The sequence below is a fragment of the Oncorhynchus mykiss genome, chromosome 9, assembly GCF_057628025.1.
Source record: "Oncorhynchus mykiss isolate SJ-2025 chromosome 9, ASM5762802v1, whole genome shotgun sequence".
Lineage (NCBI taxonomy): Eukaryota > Metazoa > Chordata > Actinopteri > Salmoniformes > Salmonidae > Oncorhynchus > Oncorhynchus mykiss.
This window is the reverse complement of record NC_143030.1, coordinates 55,496,474-55,506,086: the sequence shown is the minus strand read 5'-3', so window position 1 is coordinate 55,506,086 and position 9,613 is coordinate 55,496,474. Positions and strand designations below refer to the sequence as shown.

Sequence of the window (9,613 nt, the reverse complement as noted above, 5' to 3'; positions counted from 1 at the left end):
CCAGAAAAACTGTTGCTTTCAAACTAGGGATTTCTTGTCTATTTGAGGTAAGACAGTAATTCTGCTCATAGACGGTTTAGTTATTAGGCAACAATGCATGCGCAACTATTGGGAAAAACAGACAGGGTTGGCTTAGATTGTTGATAACATGCAAGCTATATTTCGTCTCCAAAGTTTATTGAAAACATTAATACTTTGCACTGTTATGATCGTCGTAATGAGCGGACCAAGGCGCAGCGTGAGTATAGTTCCACATATTTTTTATCTCCGTGAAACAAACAAAACAATAAAGAAACATGAAGTCATGACATGCACACAGGCATCTAAACACAAACAATATCCCACAAAACACAGCTGGGGAAATGGCTACCTAAATATGATCCCAGTCAGAGGCAACGATAAACAGCTGCCTCTAATTGGGAACCACATTAGCACCAACATAGAAATAGACATACTAGAACATCCCCTAGTCACATCCTGACCTACTGCACCATAGAGAACCAAGGGCTCTCTATGGGCAGGGCGTGACATGCCCAATGAGCACTTGTCTCTCAAATACATGTTAAATGTTACAGTTGTTGTCAAATACATGTTACAATGTGTAGTCACAAGCTTGATGTAGACATTGTGTGCTATAAATATGGGACCTGTTGATGATTAACTTACAGGAGAGTGAGACCAAATCATGGACGCTGGACAGAGTGGAATCAAGTATAGCAAAAAGGCAGTTTATTAAGGTCAAAGATATCTTGTCCTAGCAGTTTAACGTGCACGGACCTGATTCATATAGCTCAAAGGGAGTTGGCTGAAAAAGGGACCTAAACAAAGGTTGTAGCAGATTATATACATAGGATAATGTAGGTGGAGTCTTGTCGTGGTGGTCTTCTGACTGGTCCCGAAGAGTTGGAGGCGGGCCTGCTCCAGCCAGAGCAGGAGCCCCAATGGTGCACAGCAGAGTCCTCTGCTCTTGGCACCCGACCAGTAGAGGGGGTGTGTGTGTGTCCAGGAGTCGTGAGATAAGGGGAACTGAAACTGGCAGTTTATGGCTGGGGGTAGGGTGCTTCCTGTTTGGACAGGGGTGCGTGCAATGACTTGAGTCAGGCGGCTTAATATGTGTGCTTGATATATGAGCTATGTATATGAATATGTGTATATATGACAGACCAAATACTTCACTTTTGACTGCACTTATAAGTGAATTTGTCCCAATACTTTTGGTACCCTAAAATGGGAGAACTATGTACAAAAGCTGTTATTTCTAAACGGTTCACCCAATACGGATGAAAAAAAAAAACTGAAATGAAAGCTGACAGTCCGCATTTTAATCTCATAGTCATTATATAAGTTCATATCCAAAGTGCAGAACCAAAACAACAAAAAATGTGTCACTGTCCCAATAATTTTGCATCTCACTGTAAATACCTGCTATGCTGATAAGGTAGCACTATTGACACTACAATAGATACCTGTTATGCTGATGCGGTAACATTATAAACGCTACCATATAAATATATTTAATGCTAATGAGGTAACATTATAAACGCTACCATATAAATAGATTTAATGCTAATTAGGTAACATTATAAACACTAAACTATAAATATTGGCTATACTGATGAGGTGATGTTATAGACACTACCTTATAAATAACTGCTATGCTGATGAGGTGACATTATAGACACTACCTTATAAATAACTGCTCTGCTGATGAGGTGACGTTATAGGCACTACCTTATAAATAACTGCTATGCTGATAAGGTATTATAACCACTACCTGATATGCTGATAAGTTATATGAGTTTACTAGATGAATGAAAAGAGATGATCATTCAGACCAGCCTTACTGATTGAACTTTCATAAACTACATTATACACTGTAAGCTTTTTCTCTCTGTTGTGTCAAATTTCCTCTGAGATGTATGTTTTAATTGTGACGAAGTCCCTGACAGACAAAAAAACTGGACAATAATACATTTGAAGTGGCTTGAAGACAGTCATAAGGCCTTTTTTCACTCTTTCGACCATATTATTCTCGTCTGATCTCGGAAGCTAATGCTGCGTTCGCAAGAGGAAGGTGGAAATTTACGATTTCTGAAGTTGTAAATACCAATTGGATGCATTCACGTGTTTTGAACTTGTTGAGAAACACTGATTGGGTAATGGCCAACAAGCTGTGTAAACCATGAACTAACTTAATGTAGCAGGGGAAATGGATGTTAGGTTAAAAATATTGTATCCCTGAAACCGGCAACACCCGCTTTCATCCACCGCCGCGAAGGGTGATCGTCTCCTGGCAACCAATTCCATGTGCAGCAAGACTTAAGAAGGGTTCCTCCTTAAATTGCCTCCTTAAATTTTTTGTTAAATTATTTTATTATATGTGAACAGCTTAGTTAATTTAGTGCATTGCAGACAGGAAAAGGTGGCCACATCACTTGGGAGGATGGTGGAGAGGGCCTCTACCACCTCCCCAGATGCCAGGATTGTATTGTACACCCTGCTCCGGAGGAGAGAGTTTCACCTGCCACTATCGAGGGAATAAATGCCAGCCTCCCTTGGGACTGTGCTAACTGGCCAAATGTGAAATTGACCCACCATCCCACCCTTAGTCTGGACTGTCTGTGTGATAATGTACACTTGTTCAAAGAGGGTGTACCCACCTTCGTCAGGATGTTTCTCTGGGTGGCCAGTCCACCTCACCCTACAGGAGCAGCAGACCAGCCACCAACTCCCTGAGACAAATCAGAGGCTCATTTAGACCTGCATCTGATGGCGCCTCACAGAGACTGGAGAACAGCCAGCAACACTGCCCCCCACATCACCAGTCATCACTTCTCTCCCAGGAACTGCATGCAGATACACTGAGCTATGCTCCAGCCAGTCACAGTGGCCCCACGCAGTTTGGAACATCGCCAGTGACACTGCCTTCCACACAACCCTCTTCAATTCATCCAACAACCTGCCTCCCATGTTACCAAACCAGGCAGGCATCAACTCAGTCCAGCTCTACACAAGACCGACCAATACCCTAGGGTTTGGCAAAACACTGTCGAGGGTAGTGCACCACATGATTCAGTCCACACCATGTATCATTCACATCATCAGTCCTCATATGCTGAGAATTAGGAGCTTTGCCAGCTACACTGCCCTCCGCACCACCCTCCTCAATTCCCCCACAACCTCCTTTCCAGGCTAGTTTTGGTTACCCTCCCTACTTCCATCCCCAGGACAGGTCTGGGACACTACTGCCCCCCATGGCGGCCCCAACCCTGCAACAAGAGCCACACCAAGGGCCTCATGTGCACACTCAGAATGGAGCATTGGCAGCCACTCCGGTCTCCTGCAACAGCTTCACTCCTGTGGTGGGAGCTTCATCCGGCCGGACTGATCTCTGCCAACACTGCTCACCCAGTTCCCGCACCAGCCCCTGCATCCAGCGACTTTAGGGAGGTCTGTCAGCTCAGTCTGCTCTGCTCTTACGTGGTTGGCCAGGGACCTTGGCAAAGGTCTCTGCTCTCACTCAACAAATAGCTACAGATGACTCTATGCCTGTTAGCTCTTATGGGAATGAGCTGAATACCCCCTCTGACTTTAAGTCACGTAGAAGGCTTGGGCTAATGCACCTAAATGTGCGAAGTATGATTCAAAAAAATTACACAATTTACATTTGGGTACAGGACTTGTGTCCTGACATTCTGGTTCTCTCAGAAACACGGTTAAATGGTTCTGTCTTTGATAAAGACATTGAAGTAAATGATTATAATGTATTTAGATTTGACATATTTCAGAAAGGGGGAGTTGTGGCCATATATGTCAAATCAATATTTTAAAATGTAAAATTTCATGGCGCCCTGTTCTTGAAATATTTAGATGTAGATGTGTCCATAAACCAGAATACTGCCAAGGCAGATGCTGTTGGTGCTACATCTAAGTGTTGAACACATTTTCTTTCCTCTGAGTTGGTCATTTTTTAGGATTTGAAATCTGGATTGGCTATCCCCAACCTCAATCAATTTAAGAGTAAATGCATTGATTTTAGTCTGACTCAATTGATCTCAAAACCCCCACAGCTAAATGGGAAAAACGCTGTTAACTCCTGATTGAATGAATTCTTACTAATAACCCCCATAAATATTTATCTAGTGAAGTATTTGCATATGATCTCAGTGATCATTGTCATGTAGTATGTGTTTGAGATACCAAACAGCTCAATTCTAATCCTTGTTTAATTAAGAAGACACATTTTTTAAAGTGTTCTCCTCAAGGGTTTTCACATTACATGTTCTACTCTGATTTAGCCATACATCTAGTCTCCTGTATTCCTGACCCTGAGTTGGCTCTAGAAAATGTATCCTCCATATTTATTCCTCTGGCAGATAAACATGCCTCTTTTAAACAATTCAGAGAAAATAAATCCACTGGGGTTGATATGCTTGATCCATTTTTGCTGCAGCTCTTGTTAGGGTTGCGTAAATTCGAATCTGGTATCAGGATAAATATAACAATGAGTCACCGATTTTATACTATGTATTTTTTATTAGCTAAGTAATAAATGGCAAATGCAACTTTTGTATATACAGGCTCACTGTAATACCACGCAGGGCAGAACAGAGAACTGACAAGATGTATGTAAACAGTATTCTTTATACTGTGATAGACATAGTTCCAACCCGTCTTTTGGCCTATCACAGTAGAGGCTGGGCGTGGTTTAAACTTGCCCAGCCTATTGCAGGCGCTCAGGCGGGTCCCCGCCTCTTGGCGCTTCTTGGAGTTCTCCCTCCGTCGATGTATAGATCCTTACTGTTCCGGTATCGCAGCCTAGTTGCTCAGTTCCTGCTATTGTGTTGTTCAGTATTTTTCCATCTCAGTTAAACCTCGTGATGACCACCCCTCCCTATCACAACTTTGTAAGATACAGCAAGATACAGCAAACACAAGGACAAAGCATCTGCTGGGCTGTTATTGACAGTTTTGCAACATGCAGGTCACACCATGTTACTCAGTTCTTGTCACACACAAACAGGCAAGTAGCAAGCAGTTGTTTAATCTCATAATGATGCTCCAGTGCACAAATGCAGACACCTCACACAACCAACATCAGATAATATTTAATCATATATATCTAATCTAATGGCAATAATGTAAAATACAGGATCCAACAATCCCCCCTTTTCACACCCCCAAGGGTGTGAACAAAAATTCAGCAATGAATCATATAACAGTTACAAAGTTTAAAATAGCTTCATGTCCTCCATTCGATCCCACTATGTACTAGATTGGCTACCAGCCACCTAGGAACTTAAAACCCTCATGTCATAAGAGAACAACAGCTCATTTAAAAACAGAATAAAAGAAAATGGTGTTAAATTTAAGTCCACCTTTTGACACCAGCTAGGGTGTCACTCATTATCCATTATTTCAGCAGTCCCAACATAGTAATATGTTAATAGCATTTCATGAAAATAACAAAAAGTTTATTATTAATAAAACATAATTATAATTATTATTTTTATTTATTTTTTACAGAAAAACAGAAAATAAAAATCAACCAAGAAAAAATTAAAATCAAGTGATATATGCTTTTGTCTCCCCCTTTTGACAAAAACAGGATAAGACTTTACTGTTTATTGACATGTAAGATGTAGGATAAAACTTTGGTCATGGAAAACAGAGTAAAGCAGAGCAAAGCATTATTATAAACCATCTGGTCCTCTCAGCTACTCCTATCCTGCACCAGGTGGGCACCATGCCACCCAGGGACTCCAAACCTTCACAACAGGGAGAACAAACATACTGGAAAGAACTTAACATAAAACAAAAATGTAAAACAAGGAACTGTGGTGGTGTAATATTTATTCTACTACCTCACCCACAGCATACCATGGATCATCCTCAGTCAGTCCCATCCTCCCCTGAAAGCATGATTCAGTATCAGCATCTCCAACTGGAGCATCAAGCAAAGGCATCATGCCTGAAGCCTTCACCACATCTGTAACAGACTTCTTAAAACACGGTATGATGCAAGCAGCACAACACATCAATAACAAAAATACAATAATTAGGGTCAGAAATCCAGTAACCACCATACTAGTGTACTTACCAAACCAGGCTCCCAACCAAGAGAACAGTCCAGACTCCTCCACCCCCGCCATGGTCCTCATCTCAGCAGATAGTGCATCAAGCCCACTAAGGGCCTTAGATATACTACCATCTGGACTGGTGTCATTAGGAATATACGTGCAACATTGTTCACTGAACATCTTGCAGACACCCCCCTGACTGGCAAGAAGCATATCCAAAGTAAGTATATTCTGTCTGGCAACCCTAGATGTGGCCTCAAGCTGTTCAGACATACCAGTGAGTGCATCACGGGAGTAATTCACAAAACGCTGTTGATTATAGTAGATATAATTAATCCATGCAGTCTGTCTTGCATCCACTATGGCTGGACCTATAATAGGTAGTAAGTGCCAGAGTCTATCATTCCTACCCAAGGTCTGAAACTCATGAGGAACCCCCACTGGCACTCCCAACAGGTTAGTGTGTATGTCAACTACATCCTCTGTCCATGGAGCACTACGTCTATGTCTCCCATGGGATGTAATGTTTTCAGGTCCCCTGGATACAGAACCCAACAGCTGTTCAGCAGTAACATCAACAATGGAATTATCAAACTGGTCAGACCACACGTACCTTGCCAGTCTCCTCTAAGAATGGGTCTCAGCACTCTTTTGGGTCCACAGATCCACCACACATCAGCCAGACCACTAGTTTGGTTTAGGCCTGTAACTGGCCAAGTGGAATTAATGGTTATGTTACTACTGCAATCAGCTTCAGGCAATCTCCCATAATCAATGCCATTACCTGTACCCGTGATGCAACTGTAATTGCCCCCATATGCCTTAACACCCCAAAGGGCCCGATGAGGAGGTACTGTAGGAAACACAAGGCTCAAAGAGGAACAGAGAGTTGAATTGGGCTGAACCTGGTAAAAACCTCTCAGAATACACAAACACCCCTCTCCTTCTCCTATAGCAGATGGATGTGTAGTCAGAACAGGTCTAGCATGACCAATGTTTCATGTAACTCATGCAAGTCCTTTCTTTTCAGGGTCTTAGCTGTATACCTCATATAAGGCAGACACAAATTGTCTCTACCATCAAAACCAGTCTCAGTGCCTAATTGATCAATAGCTGAATAGTCTCTAACGTTAATTACCTGAATGAGATTTGACACAGTGGTGGTAGGTGGCAGGTTCGGTCCAGGGGTGGTAGAGGAGTGTGTCTGGCTCTGGTTCGTCTGGGACCTCTGTGGTTTTGGCAGCATCTTAATAGAAAACAGGGTGTAAGTGCCTGCATCAGAGAGCTTAATAGTTTTGATGGTTAGTAGGATTTCATCACCTTTACAAAGTTCAACAGTGCTCCCAGGTTTCCCCCATATCATGGAAAACCTATCCACCTTTGTGGGATCCCCTATGCTATAAGGATACCCTCTTCTCCAATCCCAGAACTGTCCCAAATTGGTTATCATGTAATCCCCATACGGACACCCTCCCCCATTACACAGGTACACTGGCACTCCTGTACACAGGTGTTAAAACCAAACACAAATATCTCAATTTCTTCCCTGCCCTGTTGGCTCAAAATATGTCCCAAATAGTTAACATGAGTCTCCCATCATTAAACTTATCCTAGCTAATTTTCACACCACATTCATCAGAGAAAATATAATGACACTATAATGTAAGTTTCATTGCCTTTTTGTATTAAATTACCTTAATATCAGTATTACAAATTACCCTAGATTCTCCATCCAAATGGCTTTCCAATGAGGCTGATCAGACCACAAAGGAAAGTTACAATGGAGGTCATAAGTCATACCACCCCTCCAAAGAAGTGTTTCTTACTATATTAAACAACATTCCTTTATCAAAATATTTCACCTATTTAATTAAGACTCAGAAAATGAAAACTTCTAATATTTCATATGTGAGTGTACCCCTTTAAGATATATTGTCTCTGGGAACATGGAAATCCCCTTAAACCCAAAACATTTACTACAAAAACAAAACCTAATAATTATGATAATCCCCTCAAACTCAAATAATTTGTCTCAATGTTTCATGTCTTACATTCGTGTTTCTCCAAATTGTCTCCCCAAAATACTTCTTAAATACCCAGCCATTAGACACACACAACTGTGATAAACGTACACTGGCCCTTTAACATAAAATAAAATCAGCCTGCAATCCACTCTGCGGGCCTTTCATTGTTCCCCATAATGAAAACAGATTCTAATGTTAGTATACCTTAACCTCCTGTTTAATTTCTATGGTGTTATCTGAACAATCAAACCAAAATCAATAACCGGGAAGTACTTGTGTAAATTAATTAAAAGAACAAAATAAATCTACCTTATTTCTCAGCACTTGGTTAGAACACCCCTCCCGTCTTACGTTGACCACACCCTTCGCCCCGTCTCCCGTACGTACATCTTATCTATTACTCAGTGGCTCAATTAATGTTTAATGTAAGTATGTTCAGATGTTGATTATGTAATTCTACAATATTAGTATAGTTCAAACCTCATGATATGAATCTACACACATAATTTTACGTTAAGAGTTTAACACGTTTTCCAACAGTCATGCACACCCCCTTCATATTCTATGATATAACTCTGTGCAAACATCTCATCAGCAAGCCTGCGACTTTTTAAACATTCTCACCGGTACCAGCTCCAACTGAAATACCTAATGTACCACACTCTCTTGGTCCCCGAACTCATTCATACCGATATTAGTCCCCGACTGAATATCAAGCGTATTTCATGCACACGATTTGAGTCTCACAAATATTCATTTACGCCAGTAAGCTTCAACTTACACCATACACACACAAATCTTCAATCACCCCAGCAAGCAGACCAGTGGGAGACCCAACTTAAACTTGCCCAGCCTATTGCAGGCGCTCAGGCGGGTCCCCGCCTCTTGGCGCTTCTTGGAGTTCTCCCTCTGTCGATGTATAGATCCTTACTGTTCTGGTATCGCAGCCTAGTTAGAACAGTTGCTCAGTTCCTGCTATTGTGTTGTTCAGTATTTTTTCCATCTCAGTTAAACCTCGTGATGACCACCCCTCCCTATCACAACTTTGTAAGATACAGCAAGTCACACCATGTGCTCAATATTGTTACATACAAACACAAGGACAAAGCATCTGCTGGGCTGTTATCTACAGTTTTGCAACATGCAGGTCATGTTACTCAGTTCTTGTCACCTCACACAACCAACATCAGATAATATTTAATCATATATATCTAATGGCTATAATGTAAAATACAGGATCCAACACTCTCTGCCCCCCTGATTGCTGAATCATTAAACCATATTTTTTAAACCTGACACGTACTCCCCCTTCACAAAGGTGGTTACCGCTGTGACCTAACTAATTATCACCCTATTTCTAAACTTTCTTGCCTAGCTAAAATATTTGAATCCTTGATTAATTCTCAGCTAAAATCTTTCTTATCTTTGAAATGTATTCTAAATGTACATCAGTCAGGTTTTAGACTAGGTCATATCAGTATCTCTGCTGCATCCCTAGTTATAAGTTAT

The 9,613-nt window shown here is 41.4% G+C and overlaps 1 long non-coding RNA gene across 1 annotated transcript; it reads right to left on the bottom strand.

The window, feature by feature from the left end:
- Positions 1–4,516: 4,516 nt before the first annotated feature.
- On the bottom strand, positions 4,517–9,089 carry LOC118966068 (uncharacterized). The gene is made up of 3 exons (XR_016483317.1): positions 8,886–9,089; positions 5,865–7,326; positions 4,517–5,768 (listed from the first exon to the last, which is right to left on the bottom strand). It is a non-coding gene; the product is annotated as an uncharacterized LOC118966068 (long non-coding RNA).
- Between the last annotated feature and the right edge of the window lie 524 nt (positions 9,090–9,613).